The sequence below is a fragment of the Pseudopipra pipra genome, chromosome 1, assembly GCF_036250125.1.
Source record: "Pseudopipra pipra isolate bDixPip1 chromosome 1, bDixPip1.hap1, whole genome shotgun sequence".
NCBI lineage: Eukaryota > Metazoa > Chordata > Aves > Passeriformes > Pipridae > Pseudopipra > Pseudopipra pipra.
This window is the reverse complement of record NC_087549.1, coordinates 67,509,009-67,536,565: the sequence shown is the minus strand read 5'-3', so window position 1 is coordinate 67,536,565 and position 27,557 is coordinate 67,509,009. Positions and strand designations below refer to the sequence as shown.

At 39.6% G+C, this 27,557-nt stretch overlaps 1 protein-coding gene across 4 annotated transcripts in view; it reads right to left on the bottom strand.

The window, feature by feature from the left end:
• GALNT1 (polypeptide N-acetylgalactosaminyltransferase 1) overlaps nucleotides 1-26,203 on the bottom strand; it is a 93,708-nt gene extending 67,505 nt beyond the window's left edge. Inside the window, exons 1-2 of one of the 4 annotated variants that reach the window (XM_064660079.1) lie at nucleotides 26,071-26,203; nucleotides 1,792-1,988 (exon numbers count right to left, since the gene is read on the bottom strand). The gene's annotated coding sequence lies outside the window, so the exon portion shown is untranslated. The remainder of the gene's footprint in view (nucleotides 1-1,791; nucleotides 1,989-26,070) is intronic. The other 3 variants (XM_064660067.1, XM_064660074.1, XM_064660085.1) reach the window with 3 other exon arrangements.
• Nucleotides 26,204-27,557: the final 1,354 nt, after the last annotated feature.

Here is a 27,557-nt window from a genome sequence, read left to right as displayed (position 1 = left end):
CAATGATACCAAGTGCAGGACACCAGCTGATGCACTAAATACAACTGCATTGGTTAATCTTTTCTGCCAAAGGAAACAGACTTGTCATACTACATCTTTGCCTGTCTGTCCCATTAAACTTTGGTTCTCCATCTTGTATCAATCAAGCTTAAAAAAAGTGGAAGATGCACACAGAGAGAAGACTTCAGAAGGATTAGGTTGTTAAACACCTCACTGGGCAGCCAGCGATTACACAGCGGTAGTTTAATAAATCATCTCTTATCTGACAAGGATGCTTTCAGAGAACTGTGTTTACTGTAGAAAGAGAGAAAATAAAACTCAGGCTTTGTTAGTTCATCTGGATGGAAAGTTGACCTGAGTCCTAGCTCGTTGGCCTAGATCATTCTTTTCAAGATATACTGAGAGGGTAAATTTAGGAGAACTAAAAATGGGGTGCTTTACCTACTTGGATATTGTACTTTAGGTGTGCACTAAGATCTAAAGGGATTCTTATGGATTGTTTAATAGCTGCAGACAACTGAACTGGTCCAACAGGACCCTGAAGGAACAGTACAGTACGGAATATGCATGTGGTGGATTGATCCAGGCTGAATGCCAGGTGCCCAAAGGTGCTGTATCACTCCCCTCCTCAGCTGGACAGGGGAGAGAAAATATAACAAAAGGCTCCTGGGTTGAGATAAAGGCAGGGAGAGATCACTCACCAGGTACCATCACAGGTGAAACAGACTCAGTGAGGGCAAATTGGTTCCATTTATTACCAATCAAATCAGGGTACAATGAGAAATAAAACTAAATCTTAAAAACACCTTCCCCTCACCTCTCTCTTCTTCTCAGGCTCACCTTCACTCCCTATTTTCTCTACCTCCTCCTCCCTCCAATAGCTCAGGTGGACAGGGAATGGGGTTTACAGCCAGTTCATCACACTCTGGCTCTGCCTCTTCTTCCTCCACAAGGAAAGGATTTCTCACACTTCACCCCATTCCCATGGGAAACAGCCCTCCATAAATTTCTGCAACATGAGTCCTTCCCACAGGCTGCAGTTCTTCACAAACTGCTCAAGCATGGGTCCCTTCCATGGGGGGTACAGTCCTTCAGGAACAGACTGCTCCAGTGTGGGCTTCCTATGAGGTCACAAATTCTGCCAGCAAATCTGTTCAAGCCTGCATTTCTGTCTCTCCATGGGGTCACAGGTTCTGACAGGAGCCTGCTCCAGAGTAGGCTTCCCATGGGGTCACAGCCTCCTTGGGACATCTACCTGCTGCAGTATGGGGTCCTCCCTGGGCTGCAGGTGGACATCTGCTCCACCATGGGCCTCTGCAGCATGCAGGGGGAGAGCCTACCCTACACCCTGTTCTGCACCACAGGCTGTAGGGGAATCTCTGCTTCTGTGTCCGAAGCACCTCCTCCCCCTTCTTCACTGACAGTGATGTCTGCAGGGCTGTTTCTCTCACATATTCTCACTCCTCTCTTCAGCTGCAGGGTGTTTTTCCCTCCCTTCTTAGACACATATCCCAGAGATGCTACCACTGTAACTGATAGGCTCAGCCTTGGCCAGTGGCAGGTCCCTCTTGGAGATGGCAGGTCCCTCTTGGGGATGTCCCTCCATTGGACACAGGGCTAGTTTTAGCAGCTTCTCACAGAATTCACCTCTGTAACTAACTTGCTACCAAAACCTTGCCACACAAACCCAATATAATCCAATCACAAAGCAGTAGTACGTATGCAGTCATTAAGTGCTCCCTTTGCTCTAAGGCACAAAGCATACAGATCTGACCAAAGCATCAAAAATACCTGCAATACATTCTTTACAAACCTCCTCTGCAGGTTTACAGCCATCTGGATGGTCCACTAGCACTGGTGGCAAAATCCCGATCCATTGCTGTAGAGCACCTGTGGCAGGAACCATAGAGCAACAGACTGGCCTAGGACATTCCGACATAAACATAGAAGCAAAAGAGGTCTTCCAACCACAAGGTCTTAAGGCTGTCCTAGAAGAAAAACAGAAATTCATGTAAGTTCCTAGCTCAGCTCTGGTAAAGCTTGAGGTGGAAGGGGAAGAATGTTTCACATTAAAGATTTCAAAATCCAGATTCCTGTGCAAGGGAGAAGGAGTCAAAGATTGTTTCTAAAAAGAGGCAGTGAACTGAGCTTGTGAGGAAAACAACATATGCAGGGTAGAGTGGAGAGGTGGAACAAGTCATCAACATTTTTTAGCCTTTCAGATGATATGATTTAAGTGGGAGGACTGCCTGTCCTCCCAAATAAGCAGTTATCTATTTTTGAGTTCTATATATGTCATCCTCTATCCAATCATGAACACTTAGCACAACAAACTATGAATTGTTCTCAATAAGGCTAGAAAACAGCCTCCTCAACAGCACACATTCACATGAGCAGCTCTCCAGACGATCATTCTTTTGGATTAAATTTTGCCATACATATTCAAGTTTATAGATGTAGGGGGTTTTACATTCTTTCATCTCTCGCCCACAAGCTAAACATTAGCATTTATAATGACAGCTTTTGTAAAAAAACCCCGTGATATTATACTAACATAGATCCGATGCTTAAGAAGTAATGTTTTTTCATTTCTAAAAAAAAAGTGACATCTTAAAAATGATGCCTGAGCCTTTCCAAGCCTTATCTGTTTAGCAATATTGAATGAATTCCTTCCTTTATGCAGTTAATACAGCAATGTCTGAAGGAAATTCTAAGCAGCTGAAAAGTAAAGATTATATCATAACAGACAAGAGAGGAGGTTTGTTCAATTTTTAATGCAATTGTAATTTGTCAGCACTTAGGTAATATTTGCCATATATTAAATGAGTTTATATCTTGTATTTGCCGTATTATATATGAGCCTACTTAGTTATTCAAGTTTATTGCTCTACCTGTTTAAACTGTTAGCTGTATGTACCTGTCCAGATGAAAAATTATGTACAAGGGAGAAAAAAAATACGATGCTGACACTATGACAACATGACAGTATGGGGGAAGTACATAATAAGGAAAGCTAAGATTGGCAGTGATAGAAAAGGTGTTTGTCAACTGCTTATTCTGAAACAAATTATTATGCCAGTACTGAAGCAGGTGAAGTAAGTATAGTACTTGGCAGTTTTCCATTTATTTGCATACCAAAGTAGAAAGGGAAAATGTCTCAACTCCTAATTTTGATCTCCATTGGAGGAGAGATTACCAAAATACTGGTAAAGTATACTGATAGAATAGGAATACTAAGTAGAGGTGGCTTACAGTGTAATTTTTAAAAGAACTGGCTAAGGATCTCCCAGAAATTATACCAGTTTTTACCAAATCTGAAAAAAATAGGGTAGTTTCAAAGGCCAGAAAAATATGATCCAAGACATACCCAGCAGGGCACCTAACATAAATCATGCTTGTTTCCTTTCTGAACATGTTAGTATAAGAGATCATGACATCATCACAGCAAATTTGTTGGTGCCTTCATGAAGGTTAAACACAGGCTTCCATGATATATCTGACTAGACTCTTCACATTGCACTGTAACTTGCAATACACACACCAAAAAAGTCAATGTTGCTTATGTTAAATTAGCTTTTTGTGTATTACTTTTCTTCAGTAAAGCTCAAGTGCCTTACAGAGGCAGAGAACATGATTCATTTTTACAGATGGGGAAACTAGTCTGTTACTGGCTAAGTGGCTGGCATCTGGGAGCAAATTTTCTTCTATCTTCTCAAGAGTTGTAACTGATATATCTATCTATACATCTTATCAGGTTAGATGAAGATGCTTATTTAGTAATTTTGCTAACTCATATAGTTTTTCAAAGGAGCCTAAGATGGTAGGCTCTTTGTTCAGTGCTGTCCAGACACTGAATAGAAATAGCCCTCATAAAACATAAAACTAAAAAGCAAACAGTGAGAGCAGGACACACAGCGAATGGTCCATGTTGCCATTAGTAAGCAAGACACACGTACCAATGGTAGATGTTTGCTTATTTGTAGTGAGCTTCCACACACTTAAAAGCTTGTGATCTCCCTTGATCTCTTCTTTGGGTTACAAAAATGCCAATTCAATCATTCCTTCTGCACATACCATCTTTTCTAAATCGTCTGTCATTACCATTACAATCCTGAGGCAAATCAACTGTGCCTACATCTTTCTTGAAGTACAGTGGCCAAAACTGATAAAAGTACTTGAATTCCACAATATAGAATGGAGTAAAAGGTTCAACTTCACATCCTCCACATTATATTATTTAGTCATACCAATACATACACACACCTCTTCTTTGTGAACAATTCTGCATTGTTAACTCTCCTTTTATAATCTGTGGTGAGGAATGGGATGGCAGGAACAACTAAACAGTTGTTCTCCATATTTTATTTTATTTTGACCTCAACATAAAGTATTTCACTTATTCGTGTAAATCACATCCCATTCCCATTCTTTTAGGCTATCTTTCCAACATTTAAGACTTTCCTGAATTGCCATCCCAGCTTTGTGTAACTGCATTTATTCCCAAATACATCTTGTCTTCAGATTTCATAACCATATGCTAATTACCCAGTTCATGAAGAAGAACAGTAAGCTGAAACAACTACACAAAACCCCATGCAATATGCTTTCCTTGCTGTAAGTGAACCACTGAAAAAACCTCTGGGTACTGTTAACCTAATGATTTTACACACATCCTAAAATAGCTTTTTTTATCTGGGCCATGTTTCCTCTTACTCTGTAAGAGTATCACATGTGGCTTTCTCCAGTCCACAAGCTTCCTGTTGCAGAGGATGTTACACTGGCTTGAGGATGCATTTCTAATCTTCACAGAATCACTGAATGGTTTGGGATTGGAACTAGATGATCTATAAGGTCCGTTCTAATTCCCCTGCCATGGGCAGGGACACATTCCACTAGAACAGGTTGCTCAAAGCCCCACTCAACCTGGCCTCAAACACTTCCAGGAAGGGGCATCCACAACTTCTCTGGGCAGCCTGTTTCAGTGCCTCACCATCCACTCAGTAAAGAATTTCTTTCTTACATCTAATCTGTATCTGCCCCTTGTCCTATCACTCTATGCCCCTGTAAAAAATCCCTCTCCAGCTCTCCTGCTGGCCCTCTTTAGGTACTGGAAGGTCTAAGGTCTCCCTGGTAGCCTTCTCTTCTCCAGGCTGAACAGCCCCAGCTGTCCCAGCCTGTCTTCCATAGGAGAGGTGTTCCAGCCCTCTGATCATCTTCGTGGTTCTCCTCTGGACTCACTGCAGCAGATGCACATGCTTCTTATGCTGGGGGCTCCAGAGCTGTTTGCAGCATGCCAGGTGGGGTCTCACAAGAGGAGAGTAGAAGGGGAGAATCACCTCCCTGGACCTGCTGTTACTTTTGCTGCAGTCCAGGACATGGTTGGCTTTCTGGGCTGCAAGTGCACATTGCAGCTCACATTGAGCTTCTCGTCAACCAACAAAACCATACTCCACCCAACCTGTATTTGTACTCCAGGCTGATTCCTCACCCTTGGTTTATATATGGGGCATGGCATTCTATGATATGCAATATCCCTTTTGCCAGTTCAGGTCAGCTGTCCTGGCCATGCTCCCTCCCAGCTTTTTGTGCACCCCCTCACTGTCAAGAGCATGAGGCACTAAAAAGTCCTTGACTTGGAGTAAGCACTACTTAGCAACAACTACAACATCAGTGTGTTATCAATATTATTCTCATACTGAATCCAAAATACAACTCTGTACTAGCTACTAAAAAGAAAATTAATTTTATCCCAGCTAAAACATAAAAATGAAATTTTTCAGGAGAATCCAATATTCTGAGCTTTTATTTAAACCTAAACAAATTTTAGCCAGTCATTCTAATATGCTGACCAGATTCACAGTCACAATATTTTTAAAGGGCAAAATATAATTGTCTCATATTCAAGCGTCTATACTGAATAGCCTCAATATTTCCATTCCTATTATACAGAGAACTTTCTTCTGACACATTTAATAACAGCAGCAATCATGCAGAGCTATCTCTGCACAGTATCTTTTCCTAATTGTAACACCCCACTTACCACTTTCACCTCTTCCTAAATATAATATGGATTGACTGTATGATTTTTCATTCATACATTATCTTTCCAGCTTTTTCAATCAACTTCTGTTTATTCACTGACACTCCTACACACACACAAAAAACCATGCAGCTGCCATAAAGTATGGAGCCAACTCCACTGTTTCAACTTATTTTTCTACCACATCAGTACAGTGGTATGACCCTGGACAGGGTCAGAAACATCAGCGCAAGAAAGTGAACAGCAAAACATGAAAAGGAGAAAAAAATTTAGTAGCCTGCCATTAAACTCCAGAGAAAACAGATTTATAACACTGAGAAAACCACATCTTCTACCTGTTGTTCTTGAGGTAAGCAACAAGATTTAAAAAAAACCAGCACAAAACCACCACAGTTCTATTCCATAGGTCTTCATGGTTTTATCTTATACAGAAAGATAGCAAGAGGAAAAAAATGAATTGAATTCTTAATGGAGACAATCCAAAGTTTTTTTCCCTGCATGCAATTTGTCAGGAAAAAAAGATTCATAGATATCCTTTATAATAGAATCAGCAAAACCATTAAGACAGGTATGTGTTTAACAGGTGTAAAGTACACACTGCTATGATACTATCTCCCAAAACTCAGAAAAAAGTTGACGAGCTAACACTTACTTTGATCAGACTGACAGCTAAAGTGTATGCCATTACTTTTCTCGGCCTTGACCAATAGCTTGTTCACCAAACAAGCAATGATTCTGGCAAGTACAGCCATGCAAACAACACAGTAGCACCTTCTTCTCACAGGCCTCCCGCTGCCTCCTGTCTCCTGGGGACACAGACTCAAAGCAACACAAGAAGTGTATGAAAGGGACCAAGAGTGACCGAACCCACAGAGGTATTTTAAAGTAAACATGATTTTTAGAGATCAACTGTAAAATGCACCCCAACCCCCACCCTCAAATCAAGACCATTGCAAAGCTCATTTTCACATTGCTTGAGAGTACTACACCGCTGGAAAGCAGGAGAAAAAAATAAAAACACAAGACAGTCTACTGCTTTTACCAGTGAAGTGTCTACTGGCATATTCAGCATCATTACTAAATCTCTTTGGACTGCAAGAAACAGCTTTTTCATAATTCAAACCGTACCTACACGGTGAATTGCTCAACACAAAAAAGAAAAAAGCTATCTTTCATAACCTCACAACTGCTCTCCAGAAAGACATAAAACCAAATTATTTGCAAATCATGAGTAGCACCACTGCCATTCTTAAAACTATTGTGATGCAAAACATTAGTAAGGCAATCAGCAACGGCAGTTTATTTTGATAGCATTAACTTACATCAGCTTTAAGTAGGAGCATGGAGCATCAATCCAGACTCGCTTGCCTTCAGTGGGACTATCAACAAAGAGTTGTGTGTTGACTGCTGTGAGCTGGCAGACACCCTCTGCACCTTCTCTTCAGCCACCAGGAAACACTACCCTCATTGTTTCACAAGTATGCAAAGCAACCAGCAAGGGTGCATATGGAGGATGTGAGCCACAGTGTAAAATGCATTAGACACTTCTCAGCTCCTTCAGTTTACAAAACATTTACTATGAAGGAACGCAGAAGTCAAAAAATCAAGATTTAGTGTCAGCCAAAGTTTTTTGTTTGCATTGTTTGTTTACAAAGAGTGGGTAGTTTAGTTTTTCAGAAATATTTCTATTGTAATAGGCTATGAAAACAGAGACTGAGCTGTACTTCGCTCTCAAAACTTCCACCTTCCTATCCTATACTGCAGTAATTTCAGTCTTGTTCTCTTGCCCCCTGCTCATGTGAACTGAGGTGGGACCAGCAGCACATCCCTGACATTACAGACAACATATTTCTTGTGTAAAAAGCACAGACTTTGGACCTCACTGACAACTCTTTACCAGAAATCACATGAAGCTCAGGAGAAATCAGATAATTATCACTTACTCTAACAGCTCATGTAGTCATCTTCCTCAACAAATGCAAGTATTGGCAACAGCCTTAAACCAAGCAGCAGCAACTAGGCAGAAGTATCAGCACCTCCTGCATGACAACCAGCATCAACCCCAGCTACCTATATAGGTATGTGCATGTGCACAGCTTTGTACACAAAGTGGATTTCTTCATCTAGTTTTTATAAATGTTGTTTATTTTCTGTTTTCTGAATACCGCTCTTTGCTAGAAAAATTGTACATAACACTAACACTGGCAAACAAACAGGATGCCTTCAACTGAGAAAGATAGTGCCTTCTGTTTCACCTTTTTTACTCTTCCCTGAGTCATCAGAAAAGAGTAAAAGTTTCCAGACCCACTGAAGAAAAACATCCTATTAAATTATGAATACAAAATAGTTAAATACATAATTACATTAAAATCAATGACAGCTGCCCTCATAAATTTTACATTCTGTAAAATTGCATGCCCTATGATCAATGCTTTCTTCCAACAGCAAGCAGAAGGCTTCAGAAAAGCTGTCTGCTGTACTCTCAGGTCTAATACTCAAATGAATATTCTGTAACATCCCTTTCTCTGATGTGATGCAAACACTCCAGAAAGCAGGAAAGCTTACAGGTGGATGGCACAGGAGAACAGAGCTTAGGGAAAAAAATGTACATGATTTATTGCCATACCCAGGTTCTCCATTTCCACTGATAATTACTAATGGAACTACAGACAGTGAAATACCTACAAATATTTCCCATTACCTCAGATTTGATCAGAGGGATTTGAAATTACAAACATTCAAATATGCTGCTTTAATGCTGCTTAAAAGACTACAACCTCTGCCTTTCATGGGCCAAGAACTCAGTTTGCAAGTGGTAACAAGCCACTGTGGGATAATAAAGTTACAGCAATCCTCCTATATGCAGAAAAAGGGAACTACAGAATGTTCTACTTCTAATAAGAGGCTTAGATTTTTTGAGTTCACACATACACAGAGAGTATTATAGCAGGCACTGCTAGAGTATTAAGCAGCACATTACTTAAAGTGTAAAAAAGTGGGAGGGGGAGGTACCCAAGCAAGATCCTAAGAACTGACATTCACAAGAGGTAGTACTTGAAATAAATCAACTGGTAAATTTGTAAAAGCAAATGTCAAATTTACTCAGTGCTTCTCAATATTTACAAAGGACCTCAATGATATTAATATTTTCACACAAAGATAATAAACAAAGTGCAAAGTGATAGAAAGTCCCCTAGGTAAAACTACTGCTCCTCACATCCAATTATGTCTCTTTAGACACTGAGAAATCATTTCTTCCAGTACTCTGGCATAAGAGACAGATTACTGTCCATTCAGCTCTATAGCTTCATTGCAAAAGAAATACAAATATTAGAGTTCCAAACCAAATCATTTGTGGGTGTATACAGAGCTAAAAAAGGCTGTTTATATATTTAATGACTTAGGAACCAAATGAAACCATAAAAAACGCTCACAAATCAAAAAGGAAGTAGTCTCCTGCAATATGTAATTAGCACTTGTTAACCAAAGAGGAAAATGAGAAAATTGTATTCTTGTCCACAAGCTGTTACAAAGTCCAATATTATCACACATTACAACATTAGTCCCCCTGTAAATAGTGGAAATATAAGGCACAGCTGTTTAAAAAGTGAGCAAGCATATCATAACTCCAAAGTCCAAAATAACACACTGTTTATTAGGAGGACTTTAACTACGGGAGCAGTTAAGTTTACAGTACATAAAAGTAAATCTTTAGAAAGAAGTTAGCCTAGGGCACAGAAGTAATACACAGAACCTCCCGTAGGAAAAAAGTCTAGCCTGGGGACTCAGTCCTTTAAAAATATTAATGTTCTATTTAAAACCAAAATTTTGTGGTGAGGGAAATAAATGGAAATGAAGAGGGAATGGGTTTCGGCCTTCTGCCAGATTTAAAGCATTTCAGTACGACTGTCTGTCAGTGTCACCAGGAGAAAACGTGCCCAAACCAACAAACTGCTTGACTGAACATATGTCTTCATACACAAATACTAACCCTCCCACAGAAATTCTAGTTTTGGATACATGCATCTGCCTCCAGGCAAAGCTCTGCTACTTGCAACAGTATCTGAAATTTGGCTGAGCTGACAAATGACTATCATTTCTCACTTGCAAGAGTAGGAAGATCACTTTAAACAAAAAAAAAAAAATTCCATTCTTCTAAGTAGAATAAAGCAGACAAACTCCTTCTGGATTCAGGTGAGATAATGGACCTTAATTCAGGAAGTTTTGTTTACCACAAAGGAACACAGGAAACGTTACGTTACCAAGTTTCCAAAACAATGGATTCAGTTAGTAATGTGGATCCTAATTTCTTTCTTATCCCTTTCTGCAAAATCAGTAACAGGTAGTTGAAACAGAATACTGAGAGCTATTAACACTGTAATAACAAGGATGAGGAAACTGCGACAATAAGCCAATGAATTAGCTTTTCTTAAAAAAGCACTGCTGTTTTAATGCAGCCTTTGGCAAAGCAGCAATCTGGCATACAGTTTCCCAATTCATGCTGCAAACCTTAAGGTTTCTTCCTAGGAATATCCTGTTTCACTTGGTTTACTAACTGCTGAGTCAGCCAGCTGTTTGCAGTGTCTTTCTTTCTACAAGCATGAACCCAGAAGATACTTTGGTATGCAGGAAACAAGGTATGCAGTTTACATATACATCATGCCTAAAATAAGAGGAAAAAAACAGTCAAGAATACTGAAAATCAGCACTGCAGCTCAAGGAATGCATGGCAATGTCCCCTAGTCCCTAAGGATCTATCTCCACGCTCCTTTCTGACATCTCATTTGGGTACAGGTTAGAGCTAATTCAGCACAGATATATACTGCACTCCAGAAAATTTTGCCATCTATTTCACAGTACATGCCTAAGGAAGGGAAAGAATGGCCAGGAAAAGACTGTTTACTTCAGCAACAGTGGCAGAGTGGCATGCTCACTAAACTAACAACTTAATTCCTAAACTTTGAGAGTTGCCACTGTTCTTACACTGAATCTCACTAAATCACATAATTACCACTACTATGTGGTAATTATGTCTTCTATTTTCTCCAATTCTTTGGGTTTTTTTCAGTTATTCTGTATCAATTTTTCATCTGAATTTAAACATCTCTTTAGCAGCTGGCCCGAAAACATTGTGAATTACATCATAACATCATGTGGGAAGGATTATTAATCTGATACCTGGCAGAATGCTTCAGGGTCTGAGAAACTTGCATTACTGAAAATCTCTATCAGTTATTCAGATATGAATTCGACCATGTAGCATTTTCAGTAACTGGAAAGACACCAGTTGTATGAACCCTTACTTCCCTAAAACACCTGACTGATTCAGGACTGAGGAATAATTCTCATTTGAATATTCCAAAATGGGATGAAACAGTAATCTTCCATATAGAAGCTCATCCTAGGGTACATCAAAAGCTAGGCAGCAAAATGAAAATATGCAGAATGTTTTGGTTTCTAATCAGCCCCTAAAACCAAAATTACTAAAGACAAAATAATGTAACAAGTAGGCTAGGTACTTGCTATACTGAAAAGAAGGTCAGGATACAGAGAACTACGACTTACAGAAGAACAAAATATGAACATTTTATTTAATAGCAGGTATACTATACTAGAGGACACCTCAGCAAGCATCAAAATGAAAGAAGGCACCTTTTAAAAATACAGTTAGAAGGAATAAAAAAAATTAATTCACTACTTTTATTCAATCAACACTGAATTACTTTTATTCCTGATGGGAAAAATCTTTGGAAGTACTACACTGTCTTAAACTACTTATCCAAAATGCTTGTCATCCAGAAAAGCAAGCAGGGAGCTTTCAACACTTTTGCACACCTCGTGACAGGCCAAAACAAAGCCTCTCAACTCATTCAGCTCCCAGTTCAACTGTTTGACAAAGTCATATGCTTAGCAAACAACTTCTTAACATTTCCTCAGGTGGAAAGTATCAACTAACTTTTTTGTATACGTTAGGAAATGTAGTATGTTTTTTAAAGACTCAAATTCAATTCATCAAACTAAAGAAGCAGTACCAGCTCAAAGAGCATTTCTAAGACCTTCCTCAGCAACTGAAAACTTGGGGCTTGCAAATACCTCCCTGTGAGGCTCCCACCAAAAGAGAAGACGATCCATTTGTCAAAATACCTGAGCTGGATTTCTATGATATGACATATGAACATTTAGCTTCAAATTACGTTGAAAGAAAATAAGTAGAACCAACTTATAAGTAGCAGCTCAAGTGCTTCATCAGCTTCAAAAGAGTACCAAATGCTGAGAATGGCTATTTGCTTTGCAAGCTGAAGTGTTCTACAAACCAAGTATGCTCAAACCACTGATTTGTCAGTATTGCTCTTAGATTTGCACCCAAAAGTGTTACACACTTCCAGAAAGTAAGTTCTACATAAACTCTAAATAAAAATATGATGACTTATATATGATCCTTTCAGCAAAAGCCTTATCAACATTCCATATTCATGAAAAAATTACATACAGAATGGAAAATTCAATTTTGTTTTCCACACCATAACAACAACATTCTGCTTACTCATCAAGAATGAATAGGGCAAAAAAGGTTCATAAAAGACTATAGTTCAGAGCTATCTTCACTATATGTACAAAAAAGAAAATCACAAGTATTTACAGGACATGTACACCTAACTTGTTATATATGGTCCATGGTTTGGACTACCACGTAACTTTTTGTTCAAAGGACATCACATCCAAATACATCAACTACATCTACCTCCCAAACAACTACTCCAACACATCTCAGGGCTATAGTGGTATGCCCTACGCTGTAAATGAAAGCAGATAGTGTGTCTATTCTACATTTTAGTGGGGTATATAAACTCATACTATTTCTTGTAAAGATCTCACTGGTATTCTCCTGGAAACTAAATCCTATGTCAAGAGTAAATTTTACCCTTGTCAGGGTCAAGAGGGGCAGGAAGGAAGAAGGTCAAACTGATTTTATCATCTGTGAGATTGGCTAGATAGGCAAATCATGCTAGTCAAAACTTTAACCTGCTTGCTACACCTCCACAACTGTCACTATTTGACAAAAGAAATAGGGAGATACTATTTAGCCATTTAAATATGGCAAAATTTTTACATTTTATTCTCTCTTGCCAATTCTTCTGTTCTCCTACAGCTTTTATGTTGCCCAGTTCCTGTTTGCCTTCATTTTGAGCCCCCCAACGCCTTTAGACAAAGCACTGACCAGGAGACTCTTCAATACTGTTTGTAGCTTCAATAAATTAAAAAATTGAAAAGGTGGATGTCATTACTTCCATCACATTGATCAGTGCAGTTGTCCAGGGAAGGCTGGAGATCACAGCTATAATCTCATCAAAAGGATTGTGTACAAGAGTTCCTATTTAAAACCTGTTCAGATGCTACCGAAGCCTCTAATTGTGACCCACCCTCAACTACTTTTATTCACTAAAAGATGCTTGGTAACACCACTTATGCCATCCAGTCCCAATTTTCCTCAGACTCAAACATTTGCTCTTTGAGGCAATTTACTTCTGTAATAGTTTTCAACAAAGCAATGTCTCATTATCAGATTTTGTTTTATTTTTTAAAGCAGAGGCAGGGTAGGTGACAATGATGTTAAAATTCTTACATGTCCATTCTTAAATTAACATTTAACTTTAGCAACAGTCAAGTTTAAAATCATATCAGCTCATATCATCTAGTAGCATTCATTCAGAAAAGTGAGAGAATATCATGTTTATACTATTATTTGCAACGTAAGAAGTCTTTCCTAATAGTTTCTGTGATGCTACCCAGAACGTGTAGAACACATCCACCGAAGATACAAGGTCATAATTAAGTATCCAACAACTCAATTTGAAAGTTGCAGTAAATTGCAATTCTTTCATTCCTTTTCCTCATGCAATTCAGAAAGGAAATAACCTAGGTTATCACTCTCCCTAATTACATCAGCTTACATACTTTACATGTATGAACAGCATAGTTGTTCATACTTTACATGTATGAATTGTCTGTAGTCTGCTCTCCTGTTCTCCTCTTTGGTTTTCCAAGAGAGGAAGAAGAGATGTTATACTTACAAAATAGCCACTTTAAAAGCTAATTTTTTATGAGCAGCTTTCAACTACTCTCATTAAAAATAAAAAATTAAGAAAATAACACATTCAGTAAAATCATACTGAACTACATGACAAACTACTCATTAATGCAAGGAAAGTGGATTAACTTTTACCACTACGTTCTTCTAAAAAACTACTCTGTAGCAGCAGCTGGCTACCTTTATATAATTTAAAAGAACCAACTGCAGTAGGAGCTGCAGCACACTGAAGAAAAATGTCTGTGTAATGTTGATCTTTAGAAATAAATTACAGTCTATCTGCAAACAGCCCTTGTTAAAACAAGTTATGCTTCCTTGTGGAAAGCGGAACTTTGGGGTTGATCTCCCACAGACAGCCATAACCCCAGCACCCTGCTGCTGCCCCTTATGAGCTCTCCTTTATTCCTCCACCCCTAAAATGTCCATTCCCCACGCAGTACTATGATCTCTTCCCTGTGTCTCTTAATTACTAAATCAGCAAGAGGCATCAGAAGCTAGGGTTTGTTCCAAGGTTTAGGTATGCCATCTGCTCAGTGAAAAGCTCGGCTCACTGGTGAACTGGCAGGATAGAAAAGAATTGGTAAATGTTGAGTTGCCTTTCTTCCTTAGGATCAATTTTCTCCAAACCTGTGCCAATTTAATATTTTAGGGATTTTTGCCCATTAAGTATGACTACAAGCAGTCTAAAAATTGGAGGAGAAGGGTGGCACAAGGTAAGCACGATGGAGGGATGAGGATAAACGGAGCAGGAGATCAAACTGTCTCAAAAAGGCAACTTTTCCTCTCCAGCCAAAGCAATTTCTGTTGCCTGACTGGGGCAAGCATTCAACTACAAACACTATTAGCTTTTACAAGAACGACTACCACAGGGCATGTCGTCATCATATTTGACATACGACTAGAAAACAGACAAACTGCAGGCAGAGAACAGAACCCAAGCCAGTGCTGCTACAGCCAGGGAAATGCCCCTCCCATCACTTGAAGACTGGACATTTGATCCATACAAATGCAATCAAAGCCAAATGCTTTCAAGTTCTGTGTATTCACGTTTTGTGTATTAAAGTTTTGTCTTTAACTTTCCTCTCTCCTGAAGGATGCATGGAAAAAAAATAAAAATCTTAAACATTCTTTTTGAAGCTAAACAGAAAACAGTATTTCTTCCATAAACCTTCATTTACAGTGGATACAAAGATTTTCAGACATATATACAGTTTTAAGATAGAAGTGTCTTAAAATTTCCCTAGTTTTCCAGTCATGTTCCTCCATAAACACTCAAGATTTTACAAATACTTTATAATTTTTACCCCTCCATCTGAAATAAATCCTTTTTGGAAAAGGAAAATAATTCTTCAACAAGTTTGCATAAGACTGTCTAAATTTCTCCTTCTTGTGTCTGAAAGCGACTGCTTAGTGCATTACAAATTTCATGATGTCAGAGTAGTAGCAGTTCCAGACACCACCAAAGAGCGAAACTAATCTCCTTTTCCTCCAAACCTAAGACTTGGATATGGAAATTTTAAACTTAGTGTTTGTCAGTTGGGCCATTGTGATCATTTCCTCTTCAATATGTCTGACCATAAATAGATTTCAACTTACTTCAAAAATGAGTCATTACTTTTCTCTTAAAGAAGTCTTGTCTCTCTCCCCTGGCATATTCTAGTTTACCTTTTTATGTAACAGTTTGATACATTGTTAAAACACAAAGAAACTCTATGTTATTCAAAATACATTGAAATATCTCTAGTAAATTAAATTATGTCAAATAATTGGCATGCAAAGAAAAACTGGCATGCAAAGAAAAACACAAAACTTTACATCGTTCTGAATACTCTCCAAGACCAGTACAGTAAAATGAACATTCTCAGAGAGCTAACTTTGAGGTAATTTCCTTCCTTTTTTTTTTTTTTTGGAAATACTTGAGCTACACTAAAAGTGATGATGTTCTAAAAACATTGAGCTTCATTTTCAGAAGCCAGGTCTCTAAGACATGTGAAACTATGTATCAAAGAACCCAAATTATTAGAAATTTCTATTATTTTGATTTCTTTCATATACATTTCTCCACTCTCATTCTTGAATCATTACCACATCCTTCTGAATAAAAATTAATGTTACACCCAAACAAATGGCAGAAATGGAGAAATCACAAATTATGGAAAACTTAAGCTGGTATGCTACAACAGTAATTGATACAAACTGTTTCAAACTAACAATTAGCAAACATTTTACAAGTGATAGATAAAGAAGTAGTCTCTTAGAATGAGAAATTCTTCTTGGGTTTGCTCCATAGAAATATACTGTACTGCTCACCCCTGCAACATGGAAGCAGTAGTGAATCATAATTTCATTAGCCTCTGCAATAAAAGATGATTTTATTACAAGAAAGTTGGTATCAAATATTTTTACAGTTGCGGAGTTGAAAATTTAGCTACGGAGATTGCAAGGTCTTGGAAATTGCCTTGGAAATCAGTGCCTGACTTGCATGCTATTTAACTCTTCTGCATAGAAGTGATAATAAAGAAAGCCTGTTCATCTTAAAAACCATTCCATTGTGGATTCTTTGTTTAAAAGTGCTAGTGATCCAAACTATTGGACTAGTGGAAATTAGTGACCGCAACTCATTGCTATTGAACTCTACTGCAACATGAGGTATTCCATAAAAAAAAATAAAATGAAAGGTATTGTTTTTCGGGCAGAAGCCAAGATGTTCTATGAAGTTTTCAACAAAAAGGAAAATGTGGTTAGAAAAGGAGTTGTTAGATGCCTTTCAAATATACATAACACTCGTGAAATAAAGAGGAACTATTGTTTCAGCTCTTAGAAGTTCTTGCTGTGTTTGAGAAAGCACAATTTTGGGGGGAAAAAATGAATAGTCACGATAGTCTAAAACTGTATAAGAAAGCTTTGATATGATCCAAAGCAAGCAAATTACATATTGTTGTACTTCTGTGAATCAGATCACAGCTGAGATCGGGTCAACTGGTTTCTTACGCACAGCAGATTTCAAGCATTAGCTGCTTGCAGAAAAGTGATTAGTTTTCCTGGGCATGGAAAGAACAAAATAAAAATATATGATTTGAGAACTCTGCAATATCCAAAAGCAACTAAAAGAGAAACATGAGGAAGGAAGGAATGAAAATAATGCCTAGTAAACAAGGGGCTTGGTTTTCTGGGTTTTACAGGGTTAGTTTTTTAAAGATTTAACAAATTCAATATACAAGGTTACTTTGTTTCTTTTGGGGAATTGGTTACCTTAAATTTTTTTACATTAACTAATGCAGATATAAAGATTTTATGATTTAGAAGTGCAGTGCAAAATTAGATATAGAGCCTGACAAGTATATTTTGCTAGAGAAAAAAAGTTTTGTGCTGATTCTGCATACACAATCTGCTCATTGTATTAAAATATTTTAACCAGATCTAGTTTCTCACTAGACTCCTAGAATTCTTCATGTTTTTAAATACCCTTTTTCATTTGATGAGATGACACTATAGCAGATTTATGTCAATAATATTATGAAAAAGCACTTGAATTTGTAATACAAAAAAAAGGAAAAAAAATTAAAACTCTACAATATGCCTTTTGAATATGCAAGCATGCAAGTTAAGACTTTTTTCAGATGCTCTTGTCAGAGTAACTCTGATTCTGATGTACTATATTTAGGTATCTATCTTCCAACTATACTTTCACAAGACTTGATGAATTGTTTAATATTTTCTGCATGAGTCTGTTAGTGTTATTGGACAATTATGGTACCAATTTTTTTCTCATTCTTTAACATTTTGTACAACCAAGTAGTATTTTAACTACCAACATACAACTTATTTTAGACTTGATAAAATATTAATGCAGCTCCCAGCAATTCAATGAATTTATTCACAGCCAAACATCAAACATGGATTTTAGAGCACAAAAAACCTATAATGAACACTATTTTTTCTAAAGCTATACTAACAATACTTTTAAGCTCTCTGTACATTGGTTATTTTGAAGGCTAGATTATCAACCATTTACTTCTGTGCAGCCTAAGCTGTCCTTAAAGATGATGTTGATCTATACAGTTTGAAACTACTTTAGTCCAATGTTCATAAAACCTGTGATACCATACGTTAAAACGAATTTGAAGCTGAAAAAAACCCCCAAACTAAAACACTTCTGATGAGTATGCCATCTAACATAGCAGCAGCTGCCCCACTGTTCTGCTTTAGCAGGGAACTTGAGCTTTTACAAAGAATGAAAAATTCCTGGGCATCCTTCCTGTCACATTATTCTCCCTATTCACTTCAGCACCCAAATAAACCACAGTAGAAGTTGAAGCAAAGGGAGTACTGAGTAGCTTGGAGTTTTTTCCCCACAGCTATCTCAGACCACATTTCCAAATGGTTACCAGGCTGTTCTTTAAAGAGGACAGATAATTACATTAAAGTTAAGTCTCAAGCAAACCCTTTCTATACACAAACAGCACTGGAGCAAGGAGCAGATCATGGTAAGAACCTGAATGCCTTTCAAAGATTGTAAGAAGGTACAAAGAGTGTATAATTTTTGACATATATTAAGGCTCCTGGAAGTGGTACTGTCCTTTTCTACTCCCTAAAGTTACTGAACAACTTTGTATTTTTCGTGCCACTTCTGAGACTTTCATTTCACAAAAATAAACCACAAAATCAAATATTTAGGAATGTCAGCATAAAAAAATACTTCAATTTTATAACCATTCTTGCAGGCAGAGAGCCTTATGAGGCAAGTTTTATTTTTCTTGAAATATAAATTTAAAATAAATGTATTTAAATCATAGTACCTCTGGTGCGCTTTAGGAAGCTTAGGATTTGTTGTGTGCTGTGTGTACATGTCCGCACTAGCTCCAGAATTTGAAGACTGAAAACAAAACAGGTTTACTAAACTGTTACTAATTTAAGTACCTATATTTCTTAAACTTCTGAACAGAGAGTACTGAAGAAAAAATTGCAAGAGCATGTTGGAAAAGGGATGAACGAAGTTACACACTGCTAGCAGGGGTAGGGGTTTTCTTAGCTATTCTAAATAGACCTGTTATCTCTTTGAAACAGGACTGCTCTGGTATGCTGTCTTTAACCATTTTTCAAAGATAAAGACAGCAGACATTTATTTCATTCACATGACAGTACAGACAATAGAGTTTAAAACCACAAACTTGTCTTAAAAAAAAAAGTTCTGTGAAAATGCATCCTTAACTTCCTTATGGCAAACTCACCAAATGCACCTTCAAGGTAGTACTCTAATCAGCAGAAACTGAAGTAATTCCTTACAGAAGTATTGTCTGGAAATAATAGTTATAGCTGATTTTTGCATCTAGAATTAGGATTCAGCTTCTGTGTTTGAAAAGTGTATCAATCCCAATTACCTTGAGTACATAATGAACTGAAAATTAAATAAATCCATTAGTTTAATTTTAACTTAAATGAGTCCTTAAAGATACTTTAAAAATGCCCCATCAGTGAATGTTCTCTTGAATGTATTTAATGCAGAAACATAATGAACAGGATATGCACATAAGAGCCTGGGCTGTTCTTAATGCTAAATTATTCATGATGGTAATCAAACTGATAAATGTCACCGAGTGAAAACACAACTCTGATCAGTCCTATTTTTTCCCCTACAACTAATATGCATTTGGACCATCTGAAGATTCAGATGTACATTTGGTTTGGGTTTTTTGTTTTAAAAAAATTTATCACCTAGCAAAGTTAAGAACTGATCACATGAAATTACATCTGTTTTTTATCCACTTTTAATTGAGGTGAGAGACATCTTTATGCTTGATCTTAGTCCTTGCTCATCCTGGCCACAGTAGTTAAACTCATTTGAAAACACTGTAGTGGAGACATCTGATTAAGACCAGCACTAAATATCTTTTTCTCTTTAAAGACGTCCATAGTCATTTTTTCAATTTCTCATTCTGCTTTTCAGTCAGCTACTTAATTCAGATATGTAATGAGCACTCCCAAATCTCTCTCGACACAGTGACAAGTGATTCCAACCTGTTACCAGTATTCCTATCCCCTGGTTTGTTCCTTACATCCCCTGGTTTGTTCCTCGCAAATGACAACAACAACAACAAAAAAAAAGCCCCAAACCCCAAAATTTGTTTCCCTCTCCCTAGAATAATCTGGCATTATCAATTTCCTTTTAATTTTCAGCATAATTCTAATTATCATCCACAATTTGCACTAAAGCATTGCTAGTATACAGAGCACAAGCTTAAAAGGTATGAAAAAAAGTAAGATAACAATGACCTGTGGCTACGGAAAAGAAAACAGATTGGGATTCAAGTTCTTCAGGTTCTGTTGGCCTTTGTCATAGAATCACAGGATCAGCTAGGTTGGAAAAGACCTCTGAGATCATCAAGTCCAACCTATAAATGTTGTCATGTTGAGCCTACAAAATGAGGCTAGTATTCCTGCCTCCTGTAGAACTACTTACTGTGAGATATTTATGCACTGTGTTATTATCATCATTCCTGTTGCTGACAGGAAGCACCAGCTGAAACTCTGGAGTCTATTCTAATGCACTATAAAAATAAAAAGTCAAGGAACATGTCATACCCTCTTGCTTGCCTTTAACAAGTTTTCACAAGCAACTTGGATGTTGAATATCATCCTGACTCAATTGTTCCACTTAACCAGGATGACAAAGTTTGTTGTATGACTTCATTTACACAACAGGAACTCCCTTATACGAAGATATATTGGTATTCAACATGAAAATGGTACTGCATCCCATTTCAAAGAAATACTATTTCTACAAAAAATGCTAAGAGTTTGCCTACCGTAAGAAATTCCACCAAAAATATAATTCCTAGAGATTCTAACACTTGTACAGCTTAACCAATACTAGTACTACTGAAAACAAAGTAGACTTACCAAAACATTCACGATATTACACTGGCTTACAATTTACAGGACAAAGTCTTACAAAGCAATATGAGAATTATAGAATAAAAGAGCAGTTCATACATTCTGCCTACAAAGGATGCTAATGCTCTTTCAGCTAGACAACAAAACACTGAACTGGCTTATCTTTTGGATAAGTTTTCTAACAGAGTATAAGTTTCTGAAACTTGATACCGGCATGGCACCAGGAAAAAAAAATTATGAAAACACTTCCCTCCTTAATTAGGAATGAATTTCACAGCAGCTGTACATCAGCTGGTCCCAGAGTTGAACTTCCACAGCAGCAAATTGCTGCTGCTTTATACTGTTCTTCACTAGCAGTAACTTCTCATAGGAAAACAAAAAGAAATGTCTTGAGGACCATCAGACTACACAGAATAGCAACACAACCCACTGTTCAATATCCCTACCTGTATATTTCTTTTAAATGCTGGAAAACATCTGATAAAAAAGGAAAAACACATGAGCTGAAACTATCAATGAGAGTTGCTGTGGTCATTAAACACAGATTCCAGTGAAAAGGCACCATTACAAAGCTCTGATTGTTGAGGATAACTTTTTAATTCCAAAGAAACAAAACTGACTACTCTAGTGCCAAAACCAAATACCTCGGCAAAAAAAAAAGTTTTGAAGCTATTTCCAAATCAAGTTCCATACCACAATTACCTACTACTTAAAGGCAGAAGAAGTGAAGGGAAAAAAAAAGTTATGTGGGTTTTTTTTAATAATTGAAAATAAAACACTCGATCACAAGAGCAAGGGTGGTAAATTCTATCAAGGGACAATCTTGGGAGACTATCTTGCCAAGGGTACCTTTTCTTAACTAACCAGGTCTCCAAGCACATTTGCTTTCAGTGACAACTGAGGTTATCGACTAGACACATCTTTCAACGTTGACTGCACAGTTCCATTGGCCCTTCAAACAAAGACACAAGGAATCAAAATCTTATCTCCTACAAGAAACTACAAACCATTATCCAGTAATGTGAATAGTCCAGGTCTTCAGAATTCAAGTTAATTCTCTCTCGTGGATTATAAAAAGACCTTTATGTGAACCCAATGGTAAGAATGCCTCAATGAGTTGGGAGTTACTACAACAGCACATGCGTGAGATATTTATGCAGTGCTCAAAGTCACAAGATTCCAATTTAGCCGAAAGTAAATGCCGCTTAAGAACCTTCATATTTCATAGTGCAAAACCGTATTTAAGCAATCAGAAAGTGAATAATAGAGCAGTTAGCCAGCTCTTTAATACATTAGCTAAAAGTATATCAATTCCATTGATTTTTACAATGGGTTGATTTCACATAATGGATTAAGCTCGCTAGAAAGGCCATAAATGGGAAAAAATGCTTTGCCAGAGTCAGTGGAAGATGGTGTCAAAGCGCTTTTGTGACAAGCATACAGTTAAAACACTTTATTTTGGAATGCTAAATTTAGAATACCTCTGTCAAGAATAGACCTGATGCTAACAGTTGAGTAAAAGCCATGATTTCAACACTGCAGATATATTTTGCAGATTCCAGTTACATTTTGCTTTAAATATTTTATTCCTACCTAAGAAACAGGAAGCTTGGACTATGAATACATAATCAAACTTCAACACGGCAAAAGGTTAACAACAGGATGCTTCAAGGATCCATAAAGTAAGCAACATTTAAAGGTATTAACTAATGAGCTGAAAAAGAAAGTAGAAAACTTAATACTTATATTGGTTAGTCAAGTATATAAGACCAAAAATGTAATCAATTGGAAGCTAATCAACCATGATGTACAGATAATACAGTGGCAGACAAAATTCCATGTTAATAAATGCAGAAGAAGTGTCACTGCAACTTAAATAATTATTAGTATAGTCAGCAACCTACCAAATTAAGTAGGCCTAGTATAAACAAGAGGATTACAAGCATCCCTGTGGAACTCAGGAAAGATCTCTGCTCAACATGAGAACATTGCAGTAGAAAATTAAGAATATCAAGATTCAAAAGCAGCAGTGGCAAGCATTAGCAAAACTGTGGTATCTTCTAATAAAACTAATGCTTCATTCTTTATTGTTACCTGAAAAAGGCTGCTGTAGTGTAAGATTAGGTGAAGAATTAGAAATCAAAGATTCACAAAGCAAAATATGAAAAACCACAGTTACAAAAAGACTAAACAATGTAAGCAGAAGGGAAATAACTTAATCCTCAGAAATAAGGATGCTGCTCAGTGAAAGGGGGAAGTATAGAGTTCAGAGGTATGCTATTTTGATACAATGCATAATGAAATATTCAAAGTTATCTCTAGTGCATCTTTATTATAAACAATCTGTCAATATTCAAAGGAAGACAAAAAAATGGACTGAGATGAGGAACATCCCATTTAAGGATCCAAGCCTAGTTTTATTAAGCTCTGGTGCAAGACCCATACCATAAAAGAAACATTCAACATTTGCCTCCTTTAACACTTCTATCTGTCATGAGCTATTCATCCAGATGAATTCCAGATAAACCCCAGTGTCACAATTGCAATACTAAAAGCACCATGCTGACCATGCAAGGGAGGAGGGGGGCACCAAAAACACTACCTTCCAAACAAACTTTAAAAATCAAGATCCTGAAGAGTAACGCTGGAATGAAAAACATGCACTATAACTTGGCCTGAAGGACAGCACTACATACTTCCAGATTTTGATTATAATTTAAGATAGATAAAAGAGCTTCAAAATTCTTGATAAAGTGATTGATTAGGTATGAAACAGCACCATTTTAAAAAGCACCACAATAACTGCTAAAAGGTATTTTAATGCATCTTACACACACACACACAACAAATAGTTCTATTTAAATTTGTAGGTTATTCCTTTTCCTTACAAGTATTGACAGTTCCCAATACAGGTCAACTTGCATCTAGAGGTGTTTCCTGCACTTCCACATAGAAGCCACTTAAAGACACAGGCTGGGTAAGACTGCAGAGCCAAAGACCATACCATTTTGGTCCTGTGAAGCAAACTTCTCTGCTAGGTGGATAATCTGACACTTATGCACCCTAAAATAAAAATTAAAAAAATCACTACAAATATAAAAGGCAAAATCTGTCAATAATCTCTTGCCTCTTGAACTAAACATAATGTCAATTGCATTGAAAGGATTTAAGTATTTGGAAGTACCCTATTTTTGGATGAGTGTCCCTTGAGCTACATTTTCTTCTCAGCCCAAATATTATGCTCTTTCTGTGGCAGAAAAAAAGAAAAATATTTAACAAGTTTATAGCTAACATATAGCTTATTGACACGTGCAACAAAGACAGCAGGGTACTATTCACTAAAGCAGCAATTTGGCATTGAAATTTATTCTAAACTACCTCCATTCTTTTTCTGTATAGCTTATTCCTGAACTTATTTGAAAAAATCCAATATGAGATGATGAGGGGGGAGGAATAAATCTTTGTATAAAAGTGTAACAGTACCACCTCACCACTAGGCTATGCAATGACTGTCACATGGTAATTTTAAAGCATTTCCATGACTTTAATTAGTGTCTTTGAATAGCCCTATTCCTACAGGAACAAGGTATATGAGGAATAAGGTATATTCATTCATGCAGCTTACAGTTCTGAACAGACAGACAGTATCCAGTAATAGTCCATGTGTTGTCATTATCACCTTGATCTCAAGGACTTGTGTGTGGTGTCCTTGCCAGGTACCATTTGTATCATTTTTCTTAAGATGACCATGCTGCCACAATCTCCCTATTTGACAATATTTGCCCCTGATGTGCATTCATGTTTCACATGAATGGCTGATAAAATGCAGCAAAATCAAATTCAGAGTGCTAGTAATACCACTCAAAAAACAGGCTAGCATCACAGGAGGACAGAGACAAAATTCCAAGTCACAGAAAATGATGAAGCTGGCACTAGAAAGTAAAGTGCTCTCCCAATATAAGCAATCCTTTGTATTTACAAGAAAAACAACTTCTGTGGTGTTCCAAGTGTTCAGAGTAGCATGATCTTGAATGCCTTTGCAAAGAAGCAAAGTTGAGATCAGCAGTGTATAATAATACATGGTTAGTTACATAGTTTTGGTTTGCACAGCTGTTGGTTATGTTCATTTACAGTTCATGTAGTGCCAACATCATTTATATAAACAGAAGAGACTGTTTCACTCCTGTTCATCGCCATAAAAGTTATTTCTCTGAGCAGCTGCTGCACAAAAATCAGTTTCTATTTCAGTATCTCACCCAGTAAGTTTACAAAGTAGCAGGTTCTAGAGTTTGCTGAAACCAAGTAGGACCTAAAGAAACTTGCCCGGACTTAATAATAAAAGGGGAGTGGAGGTGGAGAAGGCAGATGACACACACTTCTGCTTTCTTGAAGTGGGAGGAGGTAGTAACCCTCTGTTAACACGGGTAAAGTCACATGAAAACTAAGTTCCTGTAGGCAACCACTTGGAATGAGAGTCTTAGCTTCCCCGACCTTCTTCAGCTTTATGAATTAAAAGGAAATAAAATAAGGCTGATCCGGATTCCAGCAGATAAGAGAAAGTCTAAAATATTAGTCACACGTTACATAATAAACATTAACTGAACGAACTTGATATGACAGCGGTGCAGAGGTAGAGTCGGGGATGCTGCCCTGGTAGTCCCCCCCTGCACAAACACACACACACACACACACACACACATACACACACACACAGAGGCACGCTGCCGGAGGCTGCTGACACACAGCAGCTCCCGACCCCTGGACGCAGCAACAGGACGTCCCCAGCTCCCCCGACCATGGAGCACCTCGGGGAGCCGCCGGAAGGCAGCCGCGGGCTGTGTGTGCCCGTCCTCCCCGGCGACTGCCCCCGGGGCAGCACCGGCGGGGCCACTCCGCTCGGAGGAAGCGCGATCGGCCCAGGCGGCGGCTCCCCCGCGGACTCACCGAGAGGGAAGAAGCCCGGCGCTGCCTAAACTTGGCGCTTCCCTTCCCCCGAGCCCCAGCGCGGGGGGAAGCGGAACCCGAGGCGCCCGGAGCCCACACTCACCTCGGCCCTCCTCTCCGTCGCTGCAGGGCGGGCGTCGGGGAGAGGCGAAGGGCTCCGCCGACCCCGCCTGTCACCGGGCGCCCGAGGAACAGAGTCCAGCGGGGTAAATCCTCCGGGCGGCGGCGGGGACGGGGACCAGCCGCGCTCCGCCCGCTCGTCGCGGCGGCCGCTGCCTCGCACCAAGTTGAGGCGCGGCCGCCGCTGCCGCTGCGCTGCCGGCGGCGGCCGCTACGGCCACGGGGAGCCGGCGCCTCCGCTCGCCGCCTCGCCCCTCGGCCGGGGAAGCAGCGCCGCGCCGCCGCCGCCTCGGCCCCCCTCTTCCTGCGGCTGCCGGGAGCCGCGCTCCGGGCGCAGCGGCGCGGTCACACGGAGCCCCGCGGAGGAGCCGCTGCCGCCGCCTCCCTCGGCGCCTCGGAGCCCGCAGCTGCAGCCCCCCGGCGGCGCCCGCCCCGCATGCCCCGCGCTCCGCCGCTCCCGCTGCTGCCGCCGACGGCGGCGCCCCCGCCCGCTCTCCCGCGCACCACCGCTGCCGCCCGACCCGCTCAGCGCCGCGTCTCCATCACCGGCGGCAGCGGCGGCGGCGGCGCGGGGAGGCGGGACCAGGGAAGGGGCGGTGACCGCCCCGCTCGGCCCCGCTCCGCCCCGCCGCTGCCCCGGATGTGCGGGGGTCGCCGAGGTGGGGTGGGGGTCGCTGTCGCGGGGGTGCCGGTACCTGGCGAGGTCGGGGACTGCCGCCCACCGCCCTGGTGTAGCAAAGCCGGCGGGCGGCAGTACCCTCGGTCCCGCCTGTCGCCGTGCGGGGAGCGCTGCTCGCTGGGGCCGGTTCTGGTCCAACACGTGTCGCCCCGGGGGCCCCTGACTGAGCAGGGTGTGCGGTGCTTCGTGCACGGCCCTGTGGGCTGTGGGTGCGTGGCCGCCGCCCGGGGTTGCGGCTCCCCGTGGTGTCTCGGGTCTGTAGCTGGTGAGCAGGTGTGGTGTTTTCCTGTGTCATTCCTGCTGTGCTGGCACCTGCTGCACCCGCGGCTACGTGCGCCTTGAAAGTAGGTCTGGGCTGTGAGGACTTGCAAGAACCGCGTGGTACTGAGTTGTCCTTCCTACGCCTTGAGATGGGGGTCAGCGGCAGCTCCCAGCTCCTTGCTGGGCCACGGGTAGCTTTGGCATAGCTGGGGTACCGTCAACGTGGTGCGCCACAATCTCCCTATTTGACAATATGTTGCAGCGATGTTGGGACCCATGGCCGAAAGAATGTTGCAGCGCCTCGTTAGGCTGCAACAAGCCTCTTAGCAGTGGCCCCTGGGCAAGGCAGCATCAAAATGTTAAGACATCTGCCCTAGAACCATGTTTGTGGACTAAGATTATTCAATATAACTAGAAAATTACTTATCACGCACAAAACCGCACAAAAACACATACACCCCCCTCAAGAATATTTTTGACACTCGAATTCTAGAAAGTGTTTTATCATCTTCCTACTCTTAAATTCAGCT